This window comes from Erinaceus europaeus, chromosome 1 (assembly GCF_950295315.1).
Source record: "Erinaceus europaeus chromosome 1, mEriEur2.1, whole genome shotgun sequence".
Lineage (NCBI taxonomy): Eukaryota > Metazoa > Chordata > Mammalia > Eulipotyphla > Erinaceidae > Erinaceus > Erinaceus europaeus.
The window spans coordinates 181,894,725-181,918,687 of record NC_080162.1 but is presented as its reverse complement, the minus strand read 5'-3'; the positions used below and the strand labels follow the sequence as shown (position 1 = coordinate 181,918,687).

At 40.1% G+C, this 23,963-nt stretch overlaps 1 long non-coding RNA gene across 1 annotated transcript in view; it reads left to right on the top strand.

Moving 5' to 3' along the window:
• Positions 1 to 15,873, top strand: part of LOC132540922 (uncharacterized) — a 113,183-nt gene extending 97,310 nt beyond the window's left edge. The window contains exons 2-4 of the long non-coding RNA XR_009552111.1: positions 3,960 to 4,072; positions 13,194 to 13,294; positions 15,541 to 15,873. This is a non-coding gene — a long non-coding RNA (uncharacterized LOC132540922). The remainder of the gene's footprint in view (positions 1 to 3,959; positions 4,073 to 13,193; positions 13,295 to 15,540) is intronic.
• The last annotated feature ends 8,090 nt before the right edge of the window (positions 15,874 to 23,963 follow it).

The following is a 23,963-nucleotide window of genomic DNA, read 5'->3' as shown; positions in this document are numbered from 1 at the left end:
GAAGCTATATGCCTACCCCTCACCACTGGGTTTTTACTTTGGTGCTCTACTTACAATTTGATCAGGTCCTGCTTTTAGTTTCCCTTTCAGATCTTCTTAGTCAGCTTCTGTTGATGAGTGGGATCATCCCATACTCATCTTTATCTTTCTGACTTAGTTCACTTAACATAATTCCTTCTAGCTCTGTCCAAGATGGGTCAGAGAAGGTGGGTTCATTGTTCTTGATAGCTGCAGTGTTTCAATTTTCTTACTCCACATGTTGCCATTGTCTTTCACTTCCTTTCCTACTTCACTAAGCTTAATCACCTCCAATTCCATCCATAGTGTCCTGAGAGGCATACTATTGTCTTTTTTCTAATTGCTAAGTAATACTTCATTGAGCATATGCCCCATAACTTCTTTATCTAGTAATCTGTCAGTGAACATTTAAGTTACTACCATATTTTAGCTATTGTGCATAGTGCAGCTATAAACCTGGGGGTGCATATGCCCCTCAGAATTAGTGTTTTCATGTCTTTTGGATAAATACCTAATAGTGGTTGCTAGATCATAAGGCATTTGCATTTTTATTTGTTTAAAGACTCTCCATACTGTTTTCCATAATGGTTGTACCAGTTTGTGTTTACAACAGCAGTATAATAGAGTTTCTCAATCTCCACATCTTTGCCAAGAGGAACCATTTCCTGTTTTGTTGATGTAGTCCATTCTCACAGGGGTTACATGGACTCCAATATTGCTTTAATTTTCACTTCTCTAGTGATAAGTGTAGTCTTTTCCTGGCTCTCAATCTGGATATCAACTCATATCTATACCCCAACACCAGGCATTCATTCTACCCTGAATGGCAAAAGGCTCTTTTTACAATTTTAAAATTAAAAAATTATGTGCTGATAATGGATTCCAGGTTTCACAGATCAACAGTAACCTATGCTGTTTTTAAGTCCCTGCAATTCTAGCTTAAATACTTTGAGTCAAGTCTCTCTCCCCTTATGACTCTGCTCACTGGAGGGCACGGTTTCTTGATACCTGGGATACAGCAGTGAATAAAACAAAATTCTTCTGTTCATGGAGTTCACATTCTAGAGAGGGAGGTTGGCAATCCAAAAGTGGGTATTTATCTAAGAAAAAAGATATTTGAGTGCCAGGTTGCTGGTGTATCCAAATTTTCTTAGGGGTCACAATATCACCACCACAGTAATCTCCATAGAAGGAAAGATTGGGTCTATGGGACCTCCTGTGCAAGTAAAGCCCTGGACTGCCATGGTCATGTGTGAGTCTTTTAAAGCAGGAGTCATCATCTGATATGTACGAGCCCCCAGTTCCCCACCTGCCGTGGGGTTGCTTCATGGGCAGTGAAGCAGGTCTGCGGGTGTCTATCTTTCTCTCCCCTCTCTGTCTTCCCCTCCTCTCTCCATTTCTCTCTGTCCTGTCCAACAAGGACATCAATAACAACAGTAATGACCACAACAATGATAAAACAACAAAAGGGGAAAAAATAGCCTCCAGGAGTAGTGGATTTGTGGTGCAGGCACTGAGCCCTAAAGGCACAAAAAAAAATGTTCAGCACATATGAAACTTTCAAGATTGACACTCCTCAAATAGACTTGATGCTTCTCAAATCAGTTATTGGCATCAACTTCATTTTTATAGAGACAGAGAGACTGAGAGGGGAAAAGGAAAATAGAGGGGGAGAGTAAAGACATCTGCAGCACTACGTCATCACTCATGAAGCTCCCTCTCCACTTCTGCAACTGAAAAACAGAGGACCTGAACCCAAATTCATGGTAACATATGCACTTTACCAGGTATACCAGTCCTCCACCCACCCACTCACCCCACCCCTCCAACCCCCACCAAATATCAATTTCTAAATACCAGAACAATTTATTATTACCAATGGGTAACCTGAAACACAACTCACAAATGACTATGATACATCAGTGATGATCAATTAGTCCGATCAAATCCACAGGTCCAAGAGAGATGTAAATCAAAATGGCACTTGATTAATAAAGATGACTAACATTTTGAGCTGTTCAAGCAATAAAACTCCACAATAACCTATCATTTTTTGCCTTAAAGCTCCACTTTTATGCTCTTATAGTCAGAGTAGCATCTGCCTTCCTGTTTAATAGTTATAACCATCAAAAGAAGGTCCAGAGGTGGTGTGCTTAGCAGGAGTAAATTAGAACAAGATGTGGCTAAGAAGCAAAATGGAGGTAGAGTTGTCTCCCCACCTCCAATCCAGGAACTCAGTTCTAATAAAGATATCTCTCTCTCTCTTTCTCAAAATCAGTCCCCTCACTGCAGATCTCTCTCTCTCTCTCTCTCTCTCTCTGAAAATCATTCCCCTTACTGCAGACTTGGGAAATACAATTCTTACAAAGTCATATGCTTTTGCTTGACTACCTTCACAGAGAACCAAGATTCTACTCCTACTCCTATATTTCAGATGATAATTTTTCTTGATTATGTGTGAAATGCACTTATCTGTGGAGGAATGGATCCTTCATGAGTGCTCTCCATTCATGATTTATGACTAATAACACTTATAACCAATAAAACCAGCATCCACTAATAACTACCAAGGTCAGCATTGTCTCTCCACACGTCCATTCGTTGGGATAAAGAAGCTACCAGCATCCCTTTCCATCAGGTAGAAAATTAGGCATAGTGCGTGGGGTCATGGTCAGTGTTTCTTTTTCACAGAGAAACTGAAAGCAAATTGCTGACAGTTGCTATTTGAGGCCAAATTAAAGGGCGCTGATGACATTCCACTATTCAAATAGAACTGAATTTTACCTTTTTATCTATTGGGCTGCCCTCTGATCTATTTTCTTGTTTCCTCTTTTCATATCTCAGATAATAATTTTTCAAAGATACGACCTGCAAATTGCTTTCTCAGTGGGGCTGCAGTCATCACTGAGACATGTGCGTCCTGTTTCACACTGTCTCCACCAACAAAAGACACAAAAATCTCATTTGGGCTGAAACAGTTTCACAGATTACGAGTGTCTTCCTTATGAAAGAGTTTCTGGGGGTCGGGCGGTGGCGCAGTGGGTTAAGGCACGTGGCGCAAAGTGCAGGGACCAGCGTAAGGATACTGGTTCCAGCCACCCAGCAAGGGGGTTTCTTCACAGGCAGTGAAGCAGGTCTGCAGGTGTCTTTCTCTCCCCCTCTCTGTCTTCCCCTCCTCTCTCCATTTCTCTCTGTCCTATCCAACAACGAACAGCATCAACAATGGCAATAATAATAACCACAAGGAGGCTACAACAACAAGGGCAACAAAAGGGGGAAAAATGGCCTCCAGGAGCGGTGGATTCATGGTGCAGGCACCGAGCCCAGCAATAACCCTGGAGGGGAAAAAAAAAAAAGAAACAAACAAAAAAAAAGAGTTTCCTCCTGCATATGTGATTTAGATATCCCAAAGGGATTAACATTTGAGTTAAATAAATTTAAAGCATGAAAAGGCAAAGTTGGTTTTTCTTTTCTTTTTTTTTTAAGTGTGAAAAGGCAAAATACTGTGGAGACATTCTGGATTCATGTAAACTTCCACTAAACTACATTTTGTGTCAATCTGTAATTGAGAAAATAATTCTGTCCTTATAATTAGGCAAATAAATGTGTTGTGTGCATGTGCAATGACCAAAAAAAGTTTGAGAACCAGCAGTCTAATGACATGATTTGATTTTATTTATGTATTTTCTCTTCTTTAACTTCAATACCTTGATAAGTTAATTTCATACTTCACTTCATTAATTGTGGGAGTGGATATTTAACATTTTTAATGACAACTTGAGTAGTGCCCACTTACAAACATTTATTTGTTTCATTAAATCAAGATTATGAATGGGGACTCCTAGTATCAGAACTTCTCCTAATAACTTGATTTGCATAGGATTATAGAATTCTAGGATTGAAAAACAACATTGTTAAATAGTTTTTGCTTATCTCTTCAGCTTCCAATCCAGATGATGAATCATCACTGTCCTGGGAATATGTGGAAACACATTAGAACCAAGATAATAAGGAGCCAGCAACATTTCTTCTTTCTCCAACATGGTGCCCTCTGGTAAATATGCTACCATAAACAGCATTACTTTCTATATACTCTGCCAATAGTAACTGGGTGTGCTTTCATTAAGTAAATGTAAATTTATATAGGAACAGGTAATCTCTGTAGACCTGGAGTTTCTAGTAGAATAAGGGTGAGAATTCTAAAAAAAAAAAAACAAAAAACCAGAGACACACAGACACCAAAGTTTTATAATCCAATGGCAGTTACTTACTTGTTCATGGACACATAAATTGATGCCGAGATTCAGTATTTGACAGAGATCATCATCTTATTGGGGAATCAGAATGCCTTTTATGGAGAAGGGAAACTTGAGGCGGGGCCTGGAAATATGGGCCTATTTGGACAGGGAGGTCTAATGAAAGACTCAGAATTTTTCCTTTGGAGACTAAAGAGAGGAAATTTGGCAAAGGGACACTGGTATGGGACAGGTCTAGGAGTTGATAGGGCTTCACTGTGTATCTGCAGCTCATGAAAAAGTAGGACTGGGAGTTGGGTGTAGCACAGAAGGCTAAGCACACATGGCACGAAGCACAAGGACCAGCATTAGGATCATGGTTTGAGCCCCCAGCTCCCCACCTGCAGGTGGTGAAGCAGGTCTGTAGGTGTCTTTCTCTCCCCTTCTCTGTCTTCCCCTCCTCTCTCTATTTCTCTCTGTCCTACCTAACAACATCAATAACAACAATAACTACAACAACAATAAAAAAAAAAGTATGACTGGAGAGATGAGTTGGAATCATACAGGGATAAGGGCTTTATTTGAGAAATAGACACGCTACTTTTATTTTGCAGAATATTTCATACATTTTATTCTTTTCAAACAAGAAATGGAAAGCAAATTCCTTTCATTTATTTACCCATTACTGACTTGGTAACAAACATGAAGGTGTCAGGGATTTTACTGTTGATTTTTCCAGTGAGAGAGGAAGCAATATGAATCAACACTGTGTAGAATCAAGGTGAGTGGCAAAGTTTTGTTCTTAACAATCTGCTGTTTGCAGTTGAGAGTGGGGTTCATACTCTGCCCACTCTGTCCATATTCTGAACCATCAGCTATATTGATAGCGTAAAAACTTGAAAGTAATCAAGAATGCATCCCCTCAACAGCTTACCCAGGCTGAATCTGAATAATGTGCATACTGCTAATTACCGCTCTTCAGTTTCATCAGTTTCACTCTACAAATCCTTTCATTCTCCAGGGGACTTTATTCAATCACTGAGTAAAATGCTATCTTGAATTAACAGATGTCATAACAAGGCATTATTGGAATCAATTTGGAAAAAAAAATCTAACAATCAGAGATAAACTCAACAGACATACCACAAAGAGTGGAATTGTTGAAAGAAAAAAAAAAGGGAGTTGGGTAGTAGCACAGTTGGTTAAGCGCACGTGGTGCAAAGTCCCTTGTAAGGATTCCTATTGGAGCCACACTCCCCACCTTCAGAGGAGTTGCTTCACAAGTGGTGAAGTAGGTCTGCTGGTGTCTATCTTTCTCTCCCCTCTCTGTCTTCCCCTCCCCTCTCCATTTCTCTCAGTCCTATCCAGCAACAACCACAATAATAACTACAACAATAAAAAAAAAAGAAAGAAAAAAATAAAAGTAGAGTTTTTTTTTTTTTGAAAGCTCACTGACTTCAAATGTCCTATGGATTGCCACTACTTTTGGTTACTATTTGGGGTCTTATTCTTGGAAAACTACATGAATGAAAAAAATGCTACATGAACTTAACAATGGAGATATTGGGGATTCAGAATTCTGGTGATGGAAACGGTGCAGGGTTGCACCCGTTATTTTGTAATTTTGTAAATCAATTATTAAATCAATGATAAAATTTTTTAAACGACCAGACTTCCCTGGACAGACAGCCCCACTAATGTGTCCTGGAGCTCTGCTTCCCCAAAGCACTTCCCCACTAGGGAAACACAGGTTGGGAGTATGGATCGACCTGTCCGCGCCCATGTTCAGCCAGGAAGCAATTACAGAAGCCAAACCTTCCACCTTGTGCATGCCACAATGACCTTGGGTCCATACTCCCAGAGGGATAAAGAATAGGAAAGCTATCAGGGGAGGGGATGGGATACGGAGTTCTGGTGGTGGGAATTGTGTGGAGTTGTACCCCTCTTATCCTATGGTTTTGTCAGTGTTTCCTTTTTATAAGTAAATAAAAAAAAAGAATAGGGAAGCTATCAAGTAGGGGATTGGATATGGAGCTCTGGGGATGGGCATTGTGTGGAAATGTACCCCTCTTATTCTATAGTCTTGTCAATATTTCCACTTTATAAATAAAATAATAAATTTTTAAAGAATATTTATTTCCTTTTGTTGCTCTTGTTGTTTTATTGTTATATTTATTATTTTTGTTGTTATTGATGTCGTCGTTGTTGGATAGGACAGAGAGAAATGGAGAGAGGAGGGGAAGACAGAGAGGAGGAGAGAAAGATAGACACCTACAGACCTGCTTCACCGCTTGTGAAGCGACTCCCCTGCAGTTGGGGAGCTGGGGGCTCGAACAGGTGTCCTTCAGCCGGTCCTTGAGCTTTGCGCCACATGTGCTTAACCTGCTGCCCTATAGCCTGACTACCTTAAAAAAATTTAAAACCCACATGAATTCTGGTGCTGTGATATAGCTGTTTATTAGCGCACTAGCACTTTTAGTAGGTCCCTTCTACCTACTTTCTCAGTAGCGTTTTCTTTGTCTAACTTAAGTGTTGTGTCAACATTGGTCTTGACCAATGTGCCACTGGGTAGTTGTAGAAAAGCAGCAAATCCCTCAGTAGTGAATGAGCACTTCCAGTCAAAGTTGTAATTTCACAGGTAAAACACTAAAATTTAAATACACTGACAAATTTCAGCTGAGACCCTTACTAAGTTGTGCTTTCAGACAAATTGCACTGTTTTAGTAGATTTATTGTTTTAAAATACCAGAGTTGATGGAAAATTATCCTTTCACTTGAAAAAAGTCTTCATACTGTATCATTATAGTGAAGTTCTGAAAAAAAAACTATACACTTGATCTTTTTCTTTACATTATTTTGACATACCTAATATAAAAGCACCTTGTAATGTTTTATCAAGGAGAAAAATCATAGTTTCAATAATAAAATGTTTGTTGGTTAACATAGTGGAGCTGTATGTAGAATTTCCAGTAAATTAAATACCTACTGCAAAGGAAAAGACCAAAGGCTGCCATGTCAAGAGCTAATGGGCGAAATATCTCCATCTAGTGACCAAAGTGAATAATTGCATGCGCACAATTTGCAAGGATTGAAAGCTCAGTAACTGGCCTTCCTTAAGCTTCAATATTATCATCAAATACTGATTTTCAGTAGTAAATTTTAAGCCCCATGTTCTTTCAGTAAACTCTTGGCATCTTAAGTATTTTCCCCTTTTCACTATCGGCTTTGATTCAAGATGAGTTGATGATTATGTAACTGATAGCTTGTAAATGATTGACCTACAGGGTTTTCTTCCTAGGATGTATTTGAATTTTGAAACAGTTATCCAGTAAACAGTAGTGGGATATTATGAGTTAGGAGGCCTCTACGATAAGCCCAGCACTTCATTTCAACACAATAGTGTTGAGTAGCCTCCCACCCTAAATTTTCATTCTTTACTTTTAGAGAGAGAGAGAGGCAATAGCACTAGCCCAGTGATAGAACTTACCCAGTGCTATTCATGGTTCTCAGATCATGGTTCCAGTACTCAAACTCAGGGCTTCATACTTAGAAAGTGTGTGCTTCGGAGTCGGGAGGCAGCGCAGGTGAGGTAAGCGCAGGTGGCACAAAGCGCAAAGACCGGCAGCGTAAGGATCCCGGTTTGAGCATCGGGATCCCTACCTACAGGGGAGTCGGTTCACAAGCAGTGAAGCAGGTCTGCAGGTGTCTAGCTTTCTCTACCTCTCTCTGTCTTCCCCTCCTCCATTTCTCTCTGTTCTATCCAACAACGACAACAATAATAACAACAATAAAACAACAAGGGCAACAAAAGGAAATAAATATTAAAAACTATTTTAAAAAAAGAAAGTGTATGCTCTCCAAAGATCAGTAAAACACTGATTTGAAGGTCTACATGCTCCCCAATATTTATAGCACTTTATTCACAATAGCAAAAACCTGAGAACAACCAAAATGCCTTTCACCAAATGGCTGAATAAATAAAAAGATTATGAGACACATATTCAAAAGAATATAACACAGCAATAAAAAGGGATGATATTGTGTCCTTGGTGATAAAGTAGATGGAATTGGAGGAGATTATGCTCAGTGAAGCAAGTGAGGTGAGGGAGAACCACAGAATGGTTTCACTCGTATGCGAACATAAACAATTAGACATACAAATGTAAAAAAAAAAAATGTCAACCAACTTTCAAGACTGTGGGAGAAGTACAGTGATTATCTGTCGGTGTGGGTATGGGACACAGACCTTTTGGTGATGGGAGTGGTGAAATAAAGAAATAAAATAAATACAAATAAAAATAGAGACTTAAGGCAGGGCTAATAGGAAACCTAGGAAGAAAAACAAAGAAAGTGTACTCTCTGCCAAGTGAGCCATCTCCTGGCCACTGTAACTATGTTTAATACAAAAGAAAAAAATTACTTAGCTAATTAAATAACTGATAAGCTTTTCATAACATAATATTTATCTTGATCTGATGGCATGGTCATTAGAATACCACCTGGAAAATTCAAGGAGACTGAAATTGCTAGTACTTTTGTTTATAGTGGTAATATGTAAAAAGCAAAGCACTACAAAGTTAAGATGACATATACTGAGATGTGTTATTCATTATACAATGACTTCTTGTTGTTGCTTTATATTAAAATACAGTTTTATTTCCTTTTTTTAACAGCTCGCTTGGATAGTGTGCTGCTTTCTTTTTAATTTTTTTTACTATCTTTATTTGTTAGAAAGAGACAGCCAGAAATTGAGAGGGAAAGGGGTGATAGAGAGGGAGAGAGACAGAGAGACTCCTGCAGCCCTGCTTCACCACAAGTGAAGCTTTCTCCCTGCAGGTGGGAATCGGGTGCTCAAACCTGGGTCCTTGAGCACTGTAACATGTGCACTCAGCCAGGTGTGCCCCACCACCTGGCCCTAAAATACAGTTTTCTAAAAGTTCATGCCTCTTATGAAGAAAAAGATATATATTTCCCAAGAGTATATGCAGACAAATTTATGTTTTTTAGGCCTGAATTTTCATTCTCTACCTGTTATAGCTTGCCTATCCAGCATATTCCTTTGAACTCAGAGAAGTACCATTTTTTTTCCTCACCAAGAGCATCATTTCTACCTGTTAAGGAAACAGCATCCACAAACTAAATGTTCCCTAACAAAAATGATTAAATACAGTGTGTGTCTATGCTGAATCAACATAAAGTCAGCAGACACACACACACACACACACTTCTTGCCAAAGCTTCATTGGGGCTTTGTGCTTACAGGATCCCACTATTCCTGGTGGACTATTTTTTCAAGCAAAAGGGTGAGGGGGGGTTGAGGAAAAACACCACAGCACTGGTTTATTGATGATAAAACTTCCCCCTTTGCTTGGTGCTCCCATGTAGTGGTCAGGGTCTTGAACATAGCTCCTTGCACATGGTTAAGTGTACATTCTACCTGCTGAACTATATCCTATCCCACATCCCTGCCCCTGGGATGATAATGATGTATAATGACATGGAAAATTGCCTCCAATATGTTTTGATAAGAGTTTTAAGCCCCAATTAACTGTATAATTAATTTGACCTCAGATTACAGAAATAATAGGACATAGTGAGATAAAAAAGGTATTGTTAGTACTGTTTATATTGGGTTGTTGGAAAAGTTGTGATGCAGTTTTGCAAAGAAGAACAAAGAAAAAAATGTCCTGGCTTTTCTGAAAATTCTATATATGAATGGTGGGTTTAGGAAATGAGGTGTTTTTTTTTTTTATTGATTTAATAATGATTGACAAGGCCATAGGATAAGAGGGGTACAATTCCACACAGTTCCCACCACCAGTGTTCCACATTCTATCCCCTCCACTGGAAGCTTTCCTGTTCTTTATCACTCTGGGAGCATGGACCCAGGATCATTATGGGGTACAGAAGATGGAAGGTCTGGCTTTTATAATTGCTTCTCTGCTGGACATGGGCATTGGCATTGGCATTAGCACGTCTCATGCTCTCAGCCTGTTTCTATCTTTCCCTAGTTGGGCAGGGCTCTGCAGAGGTGGGGTTCCAGGCTACATTGGTGAGATATTTCCAGTGAAATCAGATTGGTGTCACAGTAGTATCTACAACTTGGTGGAACTCCATGCCTCCTTAGTCCTTTTCAGCCTCCATTTGCCAGCCTAAGGGTGGTTTATATGGTTCTGCCTTGGTTCTACTTTGACCTCTCCTGCATACTTCCTCCACCACTGGCCTGGAAATCTTGCCCTCACCCAAAATTCCCAGGTTCAAAGCTGCCTCCTTGCAGAACAAATGCTAGGTACTGTCTTCAAGCAGCCATCTTGGCCCCACCTACCCAAAATAATCTTTTATGGAGATGTGGGCAGGGATATAATCAATGGTTTGGGTTCGTGAACAAAGTCACAAAAGGCAAAGTGTGAAATATATTTACTGGAACACTGCTGAGCAGAGAGGCACGGCAAACAGAAAGCAGGGAAGAGTCTGACTGTAAAGAGACAGAGAAAAATTGCCTTTTTTAAATTAATGATTTGCAAAATTACAAAATAAGAGGGGTACAATTCCACACCATTCCCGCCTCCAGAGTTCTGTGTCCCCATTTCCTCAATTGGGAACTGCAGTGGTTGTCCCCAAGGTCACAGATATGGGCTGATATTTCCTATTTTTTCTATGATCCTGCCCTCTTTTCCACTGCAGAACATTTGACTTTTATAAAGGAAATCTCATATTTTCTTTACTATGTTTTCTTTTTCATTTTTAATTTCTTTCATCATATTTGTCTTCTTCTGGTGTTTTGCAAGTCATCAGTCCTAGTATTGAGGGTTCATTTCTCTAAAGGTGCATACAGTGTCAAAATAGGACATGGAATGTAAGACCAAAAAGCAGGACATACTGAAAAAATTAATGGTATCATGTAAACAAGATAAGAGCATGTAAAAACAGAGTGTGCTTGCAAGTGTGTGGTCAGCCTTCATCTGTTTTGCCAGAGTGCCCTCTTTGAGATTGTTTTGTTAAAGTTAACACTGGGCACCTATCTTTTCCAAAATTTCTGCTACTATTTTTGCCCAATTATCTTAATGTTCTTGGTTATGCCTTCTCTGTATTCTTGCATTCTACCACGTGATTTTTTTTGTAGCTCTTATAATATGAAGGAATTCTTTTAGCAGGCTTGTATTTGGAGTTACCCTTTGACTCTACTTTAGTGAGTGGAATGTTAGCAAACGTGTCATGAGCAGAGGCCTTGGCGCTGATTTAGTGGTTGGGCTTGCCTTCTTGTTCCTCTGTTATCTCCATCAGAAGACGCCTGAGCTGGCCTGCTGGGCCCAGCAGAGACTGAAACCCACTAGGAGCATAGCCAAGCTGACCCCTGCCTCCCTGCACATCTGCCTTCCTTTTTTTCTTCCTCTCTCCCTCCCTGCCTCCCTCCTTTTCTTCTTTTTTTTCCTTCCTTCCTTCCCTCCTTCCTTTCTCTCTGTCTTTCATTTTTTGTGGCTGATACATTTCTGGTCAATTTTTATGTAACACCATTGTGGCAATAACTCTCCAAATTCGTTATTATAAGAATAAATCTTTATGTGTGATTTACCATAGAGTTCCATGTGATTGTGGAGTAGAAAGTACAAGTGCAAGGATGGAACAAATCAAGCGTCTCCTTGTTATGAAACAAGGGCAGTGGTGCTTATTTTCAGGGTATCCTCTCCGCTCTTTTTCATTGTATTGAGAGAATGAGATCATGAGCGCTTTGAAATCTGTAATCCAGATGTGTAGAGATTGCCAGGCCTCTCATTTATGTGCCTTTCCTGAGATTTTTCTTTGTATTTCCTTTTTTGTCCTCAGGAAATTTATCAACAATATATTCCTTGTCAAAGAAACCAAGAGTTGGCTTTATCCCTCCTGACTACCAAAATCCTGTGGGCTAAGATAAGAAAGTGCTTATCAGGAACGCCCTATTGGATTTGAGTTTAGAGCCTGTCCTTGTACAAACTCCTAAGTGCTATCACTACCCCCTTTGTGACATTCTTAGATGGTTGTGGTGAAATTATGCTGTCATAAGCTTGGGTAAGTGTCCCTGGAACACCTGTCTGGGTCAATAACTTGCCCACCTAGGTCAAGAGCAATCAACTATCCAACCACCCCTAAATGGTGAGCTGAATCTGCTCACTGTCTTTGATTAATGGACTTAGCGTGGTTACCTAAGCCTCTATACTTCTGACGGAGTAGCCTGATCTGTCCACACTCCACCTATCCACTGACTAGGACACTCAACCTGACTCGTCCCTCTGATGCTGATGGGAAGGAAGACCCCCATCGGGTCACAGGCAGTTCATTCAGCCCTGCCCCTAAATACCACAACATGGGGTCCCCCTAGGGAGCCAGCATGGGAATCTGCTGCCTGAATCTCTCTCCCTAGGGTCCAGACATAAACTCTGTGAAGTCTCATCTGGAAAGTGTTCTCTTGCCAATTTCAATTACATGAGAACCTAGAACTTGGGCCACAGAGCAACTCCATTGCTTTTCAGTTTTCCGAGAAAAGCTGTGTACATTCACCCTTCTTTTTCTCTTCTCCTTCCTCTGCTCTGGTCCTATGGTTTTCTTCTTTCTTTCTTTCTTTCTTTCTTTCTTTCTTTCTTTCTTTCTTTCTTTCTTTCTTTCTTTCTTATCTTTATTTATTTATTGGATAGAGACAGCCAGAAATTGAGAGGGAAGGGGGTGATAGAGAGGGAGAGAAACAGTGAGACAGCTGCAGCCCTGCTTCAGCACTCGCAAAGCTTTCCCTCTGCAGGTGGGGGCCAGCGGATTGAACCTGGGTCCTTGTGCACTGTAACATGTGCGCTCAACCAGGTGCGCCACCACCCGGCCCCTGGTTTTCTTTATTGCAGCGGTGAAACAACACTCAGCGGCAGTAATGCTTTTCTTTTTTATTTAAATTTTATTATCTTATTTATTTGGTAGAGACAGCCAGAAATTGAGCGCCGGGAGGAGGTAATAGAAGGCGAGAAACAGAGAAACACCTGCAGCACTGCTTCACCACTTGCAAAGCTCTCCCCCTGCAGGTAAGGACTGGGGGTTTGAACCCGAATCCTTGTGCTTTGTAACATCTGCACTCAACCACGTGTGCCACCGCCCAGCCCCACAGTGGTAGTAATTCTAGTGGTCTTTTCAAAGACCATTCTTCTGGAATGACAACTTAGCATAGGAATCATTCACTACAATTTGTTTTGTTTGTCTTTGTGAAAGTGCACAGGAAAGCCACAATAAAAGTAGAAAAGGACAGACACCTTGTCACAGGCCTTCAAACATGTTGTCACTATCTCCCTTTTTCTCCTCTACACAACCTCTCAGTGGAGTAGATGTATGGAAGGAGGCCTATCCCACCTCCACGAAGGATCCTCCTGTTTATGCTACTAAGGGAAGGAAAAAAGCTGGAGATGAAGATGAAGTTTAACTTAAAAAGTGAAACAAGTGAAGTATACTTTAAAAACTAAAATAAAACTTTAAAATATATTACTTATTTAGTTATTGACTAGAGATAGACAGACAGAAATCTTTAAGGAATGGGTAGATAGAATGAAAGAAAGAGAGGTCAGGTAGTGGTCCACCTGAGTGAGTGAACATGTTACAGTGTACAAGCACCCTGGGTCAATTCTCTGGTCCCCACCTGCAGGGGGAAAGCTTTGCAAATGGTGAAGCAGGGCTGCAGGTGTCTCTCTGTCTCTCTTCCTCTCTAGCTCCCCCTTCCCTCAAGATTACTAATGATCACTATCCAACAAATAAATAAATAGAATGTTTAAAAAAAGGAAAAGGAAAGAAAGAGAGCAAAACACCCGAAGCACTTCTTCACAGCTCCTGAAGCGTTCTTTTTGCAGGTGGGAATCATGAACTTGAACCTGGGTCCGTCCTTTTGCATTGTAGCATGTGTGCTCCTCCATGTGTGTCTCTGCTTTGCACAAGACATTAAAACTTTTACTAAAGTAAAAGGAACTTAAAAAAATATTAAGGGAAGTGGACAGTGGCTCACCTGTTTAAGTACACATATCACCATGCACAAGGACCCAGGTTCAAGACCCTGCTTCCCACCTGCAGGGGAGGGGGGTGCTTCATGAGCAGTGAAACAGGTTTGCAGGTCTCTCTCTCTCTCTCTCCCCCCCCTAAATTTCTCTCTGTCTTGTCAACTAAAATAGAAAGGAAAAAAATGGCTGCTGGGAGCAGTGGTTTCATAGTGCTAGCACCGAGCCCCACCGATAATGTTACATGGTAGAAATAAAAAAAAAAAAAAAAAAGAAAGAGAGAGAGAGATCAGGAGTAGCAATATTAAGGAAGGCAGAAAGCCAGCTGGAATGGAGAGTTTGGTAGAGCAAGCTGAGAGTAGGTACTGAAAAAGCAAAACATTATTCAGTAACTTTTTTTTTTATTACTCCTGACAATATGACAGTCTCCTGCAGTTCCCTGGTCCCCTTGTTTTTCAACAGTATTATGCACACTCCAGTAAGGATATGGGTAGCTTATGGGCTGGTTGCTTTTAGACAACAAGTAGTCTTCTCCAGCTGGCTATCTTTCAACCTTGTAGGGAGGAGTAGGAGTCAGGTGGTTGAGCCAATTTGGAAAAATAGTTGATCAAATAAAAATGGAATTACCTTACCTAGCAATACCACTCTCGGGCATTTATCCAGTGGACACTCAAGTGCTAATTAGAAAGGATGCATTCACCCCTATGTTCATAGCTGCAGGATTCACAATAGCCAAAGCGTGGATGCAGCCTTTATGCCCATCATCAGATGAGTGGCTAAATACGTTATGGGATATATAGTCCATGCAATACTATTCCATAATCAAAAAAGATCACACTGTATCCTTTGGGACAAAATGGATAGAACTAGAAGGGACCATGCTTAGCAAAATAAGTAAAGTGGTAAATGGTTTCACTTATATGCCAGATGGTTTCACTTATATGCAGAATCAAAAAATAAATAAGCTGTTAGATTGTGTGAGAACTGTGATGGTGACTGTTGGGGAGGCGGAGACACAGAACCTACATGGTAGTTCTGGTGTGGAACTATACCCTGTAATTTTACAGTCTTTTAAAACACTATTAATCACAAATAAAAATTGTTTTAAAAAAAAACTAAAACAATAATCTATAAGTCAATCAGGGAGCAGTGACTTTGAGCTTTGGGAGACCTTGACTGCTCCACAAAAAAACCAAGGAAAATAAGAGAGAGAAAGGAAGTTTTAATCTGTACCTAGGACTTTACCTGTACTGTACCATTTAGTTCTAATTAAAACAAAGCTGTATTCGCAGGTGGTGTGAAGCTGCAAGGACAGGCGTAAGGATCCTGGTTCGAGCCCGGGGCTCCCCACCTGCAGGGGAGTCACTTCGGTGAAGAAAGTCTGCAGGTGTCTATCTTTCTCTCCCCCTCTCTATCTTCCCCTCCTCTCTCCATTTCTTTCTGTACTATGCAACAACGACAGCATCAATAACAACAACAACAATAACTACAACAACAATAAAAAAGGGCAACATAAGGGAAAATAAATAAAAAAAATTTTTTAAAAAAGCGTATTAGTTCATTTGACAGCTGAGACTTTGACCATCTCTCTCCCTTCCAAAGTCACAGTTCTGCTACTTCCTCTCTGACTTGTGTCTCTATGAGGCAAGCTTGGACCTGTTACAACCAGCCTCAGCCAAAGAACCTGAGTCACCTCTGTCTTTACCTGCCTCCCTTTCCAGAGAAAGATCAGAGATGACTCCATAACAGTGTACAACAGTGATATCTGTATATTCTTATGACAATAGCATGCGGATTATTTTTTAGAAGTGATTTAAGATGGAGTCCCTCCTATGTGGACAAGAGTTCTCTCTTTTTAGTCTTGTTTACGTCCCGCCTTTAATATCCTAGGGATCCTTTGCTGGAAACTCTCCTTTGCAACTTTTCTTTTCCCTGTCCAACTTCTTCCAATGGGATCATTGTCCTGATTGGTCTCCATTTTAGGTAACACTTAGGGAAGCCTTGGAACTGTTTGATTGGACTATCCCCACAGGTCAAAACAACAAATATTGGTAGGTTTTATGTTTTAATCTTGCACTTAGCAAAATATAAGGAGTGTGTCATAGAGGTTCTATTTATTTATTTACTTCTATAAAATTATTTATTTTAATGAGAAACTTACAGAGAGTAGTGGAAGTTTAACATTGTGAACTCACCATCCATTTTATCAGAACTGTGTAGAAAGCTTTAATATTTTAATGCATCAAACAAAAACATTTGTATCACTTCAGATTTCTTTTTATAATAAGATTAAGTAATCATGTCCTGTGTTTGACACATTTCTTCTTTGCTGTAAATTTATTTTCTATATTATTTATTTATTTATTTACTTATTATAAAGATAGGAGGAGAGAGAGAAATAACCAGACACCACTCTGGTATATGTGCTGCCAGGGATTGAACTCAGGACCTCATGCTTGAGAGTGCAAGGCTTTATCCACTGCGCCATCTCCTGGACCACTCTTTGTTGTAAATTTAAACACCAGACCCCCCAGGTGGTGACATACCCAGTTAATAATAATAAGCACACATATTACAATGCACAAGAACCAGGTTTGGAGCCGGTTGTCCCCACCTGTGGGATGAAGGTTTGCAAACAGCCATACATTACTGAAGGTGTCCCTTTCTTTCTTTGTCTCTATTTTCTCCTTCCCTTTCTACTTCTCTTTGTTTTTATGCAATAAATAAAGTTTTAAAAATATGAAATAGGGGGAGTCAGGCGGTAGCACAGAGGGTTAAGTGCACATGGCGCGAAGAGCAAGGAATTAAGCTTAAGAATTCCGGTTCGAGCCCTGGCTCCCCACGTGCTGGGGGTTCACTTCACAGGTGGTGAAGCAGGTCTGCAGGTGTCTATCTTTCTCTCCCCTTCTCTGTCTTCCCTACCCCTCTCCATTTCTGTCTGTCCTATCCAACAACAATGACATCAACAACAGTAATAATTACAACAATAAAAAAGGGCAACAAAAGGGAAAAATAAAAATATAAAATATGAAATAGGAAGTCGGGCAGTAGCACAGCGGATTAAGTACACACGACACAAAGCGCAAAGACCCTCCAAAGGATCCTGGTTCAAGCCCCCGACTCCCCACCTGCAGGGGAGTCGCTTCACAGGTGGTAAAGCAGGTCTGTAGGTGTCTATCTTTCTCTCTCCTTCTCTGTCTTCCCCTCCTCTCTCCATTTCTCTCTGAACTATAACAATGACAACATCAGTAACAACAGCAATAATAACTACAACAACAATTAAAAAAAAGGCAACAAAAAGGGAAAATAAATATTATATATATGAAATTCTAGCACATTATCTATTTTCCAGCTAACTGCAAAGTGTCACAGGTCACATTAAAATTGGTTGCCTGTCAAGTTAAAACACCTGTAAAAGAAATAATATAAAGATGATTTTACGTAAATGCTAAGCATAGAGATGTAAATGCTAACCTCAGTCAGGAAAGTATTCAGGAATGTGTTTATTTGAAAAAAAGCTGATGACCATTGTGGAATCAAAAGCTTTTAGTTTACTGCAGGTGTTCTCAATGCTGAGCACTTAGTTACTGTTGAGAGAGAGACTTGTGTTTAGCCTTACAGGGGAAAGCAGTCCTCAGAAGTTCTCTCTAGACCTTGCTCAGCTTCATATTCTAACTGCACGTTGAGTCCCCTCTCTGCTAACTTGAGGCGTTCAGAAAGGCTTCCTTCTCCTTGTTCAAGTTCACCCAAGATTGCCAGCAAGATAGCAACTGTACAATTCAAATTGTAAAGTGCAGAACTTTGCACGTTTCCTCAGTTCTAACTAGGGGAAACTATGCTGCCTCCTTCCCTACTTGAGAGGTGCTTTGGCTCTGTGGCCCTTCACAGGTAAGGAAGATTCTGCCAGCCAGTACAGCTTCTCATGTGTTTGAGTTTTTCTGGGGTCTGCAGTTTTCCCAGGAGGGTCTGACTTTAGAAATGTTGCATTGGCTTCAAAAGGCCACAAATGCAGTCAGGGCCATCTTTGAAGTGAGTGGGTACAGACTACCTTTTTGCTTTTGCCAGAGAACAAAAGCAGTCTTGCTAGTTCTAACGGTTTGGACTAATACAGTGTGAAAAAACTAAATATAGAATACTTTTGTTAAAATAAGATTAGACTAATTCTATATGAGGTGCTTTAATGAAAAATGTTTAATGGTTGAAATACTATAACTCTGGAGAGAAAGTGCAGGTGCAAGAATGATATTCTACACTCCCCAGAGAGCAAACTTGTACATACTGTGAAATATCAATTAAAGTTTATAGTTGCCTGGGTCCCCTAAATGTCTTTTTCATGGGAAATTTTCATTCTCTTATGAAGTAATCATTTGGGGTTAAAATATGTACTGAATTATGTGGGCATTCCAAGTTATTAAGAAATGGATTTATTTTACAAGCAAACTGCAAGCATTCCTTGCTGTTTTTATGAGGTCATCAACATGACTTTTAAATGGGGCTCCGGGCCAACTCTGATTCTCACATCAGTTCATTAATTCACACAGCTGTCTCTGAAAACTACAAGAATAATATATACTGCAGACAGAGGGCCAGAGAGGGGGGTGGGGTGAGGTTTCCAGGCTGTATTTCAGTCAGGAGATCCTGCTGACATCATAAACTATGAGAAGACAGCTTAAGCTGTTTGGGGAACAGCGGTAGCCCCCCTGATGGAAATATGGCTGATTTAATTGATTCTTTTTAGTTTCAGGATATACAGGGTGGGGACACCCAATCGTTTTTATTCCGAGCAAAGTCAGAACATGAAAGCAGGCACTGCAGGAGTGCATTAGCAGGGAAACCCAAGCAGCAGCCGAAGGTGTGGGGATGGATTGGATTGTATGAATGATGTATGAGCAGCCACAGTGACATGTGAAGGGCATTGGCTGAGTTTGCTGCATGCTGGTTTTGTTTTACAGGCTAGTAATTCACCTTCTTTATGAAGAGCCCCCCCACTCCAAAAAAAAAAAAAAGAGAGATGTTACAAGGACGATATGATTGTACTTCAAGTGAGAGGTTAGAAAGAACCAAATTCTGCAAAGAATGTTCCCTTCTCTCTCCCTCTCCCTCTCCCTCTCCCTCTCCCTCTCCCTCTCCCTCTCCCTCTCCCTCTCCCTCTCCCTCTCCCTCTCCCTCTCCCTCTCCCTCTCTCCTTCCAGATCTATAGTAGATATTAAATGTGAAGAGCTTAAGCTTCCCAGTTTGGGTCTTCTGGCAGTTTTTCCTACTTGGTCAAAAAGAGGATTGCTAATATCTGCATTAGAAACTCCCTCTGGCATGGACCCACATGTGGAAAGGTTTGATACTGAACTGATTTGGAGGTAAAGTTAGTATAAAAATATCCAAAATATGAAAAGTTTATATTTATGAAAATGTCCCATTTTCTGAGGTCTTATTAAAATGATTATTAATATAGTTTTAAAAGGATATCTGAGGGGTCAATGAGAGAGCTCACCTGGGAAGATGCCTGCTTTGCTGTGCATGTGACTCAGGTTCAAGCCCCCAGTTCGCTGAATGGGAGCACCATACATCAGTGCTGTAGCCCGCCCCCTTACCCCCTCCCCCTATACTCTTTCTTCCTCTCTTCTTCTCTGGACAAATCACCCCAGAGTAATAAAACCCTGTTTTAAACAAGAATAATACAGGGGTTGGGTTATGGCACACCTGGTTAAGTGCGTATGCTGCAATGCTCAGGAACCCAGGTTCAAGCCCCTGGCTCCCACCTGCAGGAGTGAAGCTTCAGGAGCGAGTGGTGGAGCAGTGCTACAGGTGTCTCTCTTGTCTCTCCTTCTCCCTCTCCCTTTCCTCACAATTTTCCTGTCTTATCAAATAAATAACTAAATTTTTTAAAAAGAAAAAAAACACAAAATAATATATTATTTCTAGTGTTTCATATTTCTTAAATTCCAGATTTGTTTGCTTGTCTGTATGGTGAGCCAAGCCTCTCTGAGAGAAATTTCAGATTTACAAATCCAGCCAATTTTTTTATGTCTTTCAGTGAGGGAAGTTTTATGAAATGTGACATCTTAAGTGTTCTCTCCTGGGACTGTCTACTTAAACACTGACACTTGTATACATGTGGATATTGGGAGTTTAGTTGCCCTTATCTCATTTGTATACACAATGTCCTTTGAACATGCGAAAAGAAGAAGTGCGTGAAAAACAGATGTGTTTAAGGATTGCTAATGCATGAGAAAAAGAGAAAACAATTCAGATTAATCAGAGATTAAGGTTAAATAGTCTTTTGACTTTCTCTACACACACACACACACACACACACACACACACATATGGAAGTTCAAAAGTAAATATATATATATATACTTTTTTTTCAGTCTTAAGTTCCCTCCAATAATTAAATGTTCAGTGAACAAATGCTGAATCCTGAAGGTACACAAAAGGCTGGAATGTAGTTCCTGCTTGTCTTAGGTCACTTGGTCTGTAGTAGCACAGCACTGACTGGCTGAATTATAAATAACAAGCATTTATTTCTCACAATTCTGGAGACTGGAAAGTCCAAGATAATGATGCCAGCAATTCAAATCCACTGAGAACCTACTTTCTCAAACACAGTCTTCATACTGTATCCTAACATGGCAGGAGTATCTGTGGGTTTTATTTTTATAAATCACTAATCCTATGCATGAAAATTCAACCTAAAAGACCTGTGCACCTGTCAGAAGTTCTACTTCCTAATACCATAACCTTGGGAACTGGAATTTTACCCAGAAGAAGGGGGTTAGAGGGAAAGCGTGACATCAATATTCATTCTATTGTATACTACATGAGGCTCTTCTCATATCCCTGGTTCTCTCACAGGTCTACAACTCACATCTGAATCCAACTTCAAAAAAATTACTGAGGGGTTAATGGTTTATCTAAATGTTTTCTTTATTAGGTATGAGTAAGCCTCAGTTTATGCTGAGGCAGATTTCTTTCTAGTTTTTACCTATGAAATATAAACATGAAATGTGGCTCTTGCTTCCAGAATATAATTGGAACAGACATAGAATAGATACTCCCATCCTGAAGGAGAAATAAGAAATAAAACAGGAGTCTCAAACAAATCTATATACCCTTATGGTTCAAGAATAACCTTCGTGGGGTGAGAATAGCCTTTTTTGACTCAAGGATGTGAACTTCAGGCTCAATGGGGTACACACATGGTCTACTCAGAGCTTTAGAAAGCCAACCCCCTCACCCCACCTACACACACACTTTGGCATTGAGCTCTGTTGCATAGGGAGCACCGCTAGGTAGAGGTATGCCACCACTGGTTTTGTGGGCATACTCCATACTGCCCAGGAATCATCTAAACCATACCAAGGACACAAAAGAACACAGAGACTGACTGCAGGAAGCAAAGCTGATGGTGTAAAACCATAAGGTAACACTGGCAGCAGTGGCCCCTTCTTTGAAATCATTCTGCCCCACTTACGCTTGTGTTCTGGACAAGTGATGATTGGAGCAGTCCCAATGATGTGTTAAATGTCTGCCAAGTCACTCTTCAATTATCTTGAATAATGGTGTGTGTGTGTGTGTTTACATGACCACATGACTTCCCTTAATTCTTTTGACTTCTATTGACAAAGTATATATATATATATAATATTTATCACATTTGACCACTTCTTTCAAGGTCCTAAACTGATTCTCTCATTTTTATGAAATTTACTTATTTGTTACAAAGTAGATAGGGTAAGAATTTCTTCATATTTTGTTTTGTTTTCCTTCTAAATAATAACTCAATTGTTAAGTCATTTCTTTTTCACATTGTAATGAAGGTGGTCAAAAGAAGTCAACTCACACTTTCACCACCTTGCTTAGAAATTTCCTCAGTCTTATCCAATTTCATCACTCAGTTAAGAAAGAATTTTCTGTGCTTCCAGATTCAGTGGGGAGGAATGGAACAAAAATATGTCACCCCCAATTATGTTCTGGACAAAATATTAATTTCATATGAAGTACCCTGAAGACAGGATGGAGATTACCTTTACAAATGATATTTACATCCCTTACGGGTTCTTTTCAATGAAGAAATATGTCAATCAGGGAGTTGGGCGGTAGCGCAGTGGGTTAAGCACATAGTGGCACAAAGCACAAGGACCAGAGTAAGAATCCTGGTTCGAGCCCCCGGCTCCCCACCTGCAGAGGAGTCGCTTCACAGGCGGTGAAGCAGGTCTGCAGGTGTCTGTTTTTCTCTCCCCCTCTCTGTCTTCCCCTTCTCTCTCCATTTTTCTCTGTCCTATCTAACAATGACGACATCAATAACAATAATAATAACTACAACAATGAAAAACAACAAGGGCAACGAAAGGGAAAATAAATACATATAAAAATAAATTTAAAAAAGAAATATGTCAAACAGACCATTGTATTATGCTTTATTTGATAATTTTTTATTTTTATTAGTTATTTAATAATTATTAACAAGATTGTAAGGTAACAGGTACAATTCCACATAGTTCCCACCACCAGAGTTTCATGTCCCATCCCCTCCACTAGAAGCTTCCCAATTCTTTATCCCTCTCTGGGAATATGGACCAAAACATTTTATGGGGTGCAGAAGGTGGGAGTTCTGGCTTCTATAACTGCTTCTTCATTGAACAAGGGCATTGGAAGGTTGACATGTACCCCCAGCCTATTTCTATCTTTCCCTAGTGGGCTAGGGCTCTGGAGAGGTGAGGTTCCAGGATGCATTGGTGAGGTCATATGCATGGTGAGGTCAGGATGGCATCATGTTAGCATCTCCAACTTGGTGGCTGAAAGGCATTAAGACATAAAGGAAATTGTTCAATAAACAGGAGCCAAAGGTAGGAGTAGAAAAAATGAAACTAAGGTCTTTATGTGGAAAAAAGCTAGTAAGACTATTTTAGGTATGTTCTATGTGGCCCATGACTTTAGTAATTTTTGCCTGAGCCAGATAGCTAACATGCAGGTGGCCTAAAATTTTTGTCTGGGAAGATGGTATCAGAGTTGAAAATAGGGCTAGAAAGCTGGTTTAGGGCAGAGAGTAGCTCCCAAGTATGAGCAAAGTATATGAATATCATTAGCAGTGGTCCAGGAGATGGCACTGTGGATAAACCCCAACCATGAGGTCCCAAGTTCAGTCCCTGGCAGCACAGGTAGCAAAGTGATGTCTGGTTCTTTCTCTCTCTGCCTGTCTTTCTCATGAATAAATAAATAAATTATTTTTAAAAATACCATTAACTATAAACCCCATTAATCTAACCTAGGGCCCATGTCTATTCATATTTAGCAAAGGAACCTGTGTAACCTCTATGTCCCTGTCAGTCTGAGCTCTCAGTCTCTGGTCACAGGAACCTAATTCTAATAATTCTAGGATGCACTCATATCAGGGCCAGTCTTCTTTGACCACCCCCTACTTTTTCCAGTACTCCTTTTTCACTAAATTCATTTAAAGATAGTTTCTGGAGCTATCTAGGCAAATATTAAGCTTTCCTGGGACTCTCTCATGTATACAGAAGGTATTTGTATTATTAATAAACATCTCCTTTTCTTAGTAGTCAGTCTGATTCTTGTTTGATTATTTCTCCAGCTTCTGAAGATCACAGAGGGGCATAAATTTAATCCTTTTGTGCTTCAAGATTTCTCTGGCTTGATTAATAATAAAAATTGATGTAACACAGATTAATAAAAGAAAAACAAGAAAGGACCAAGA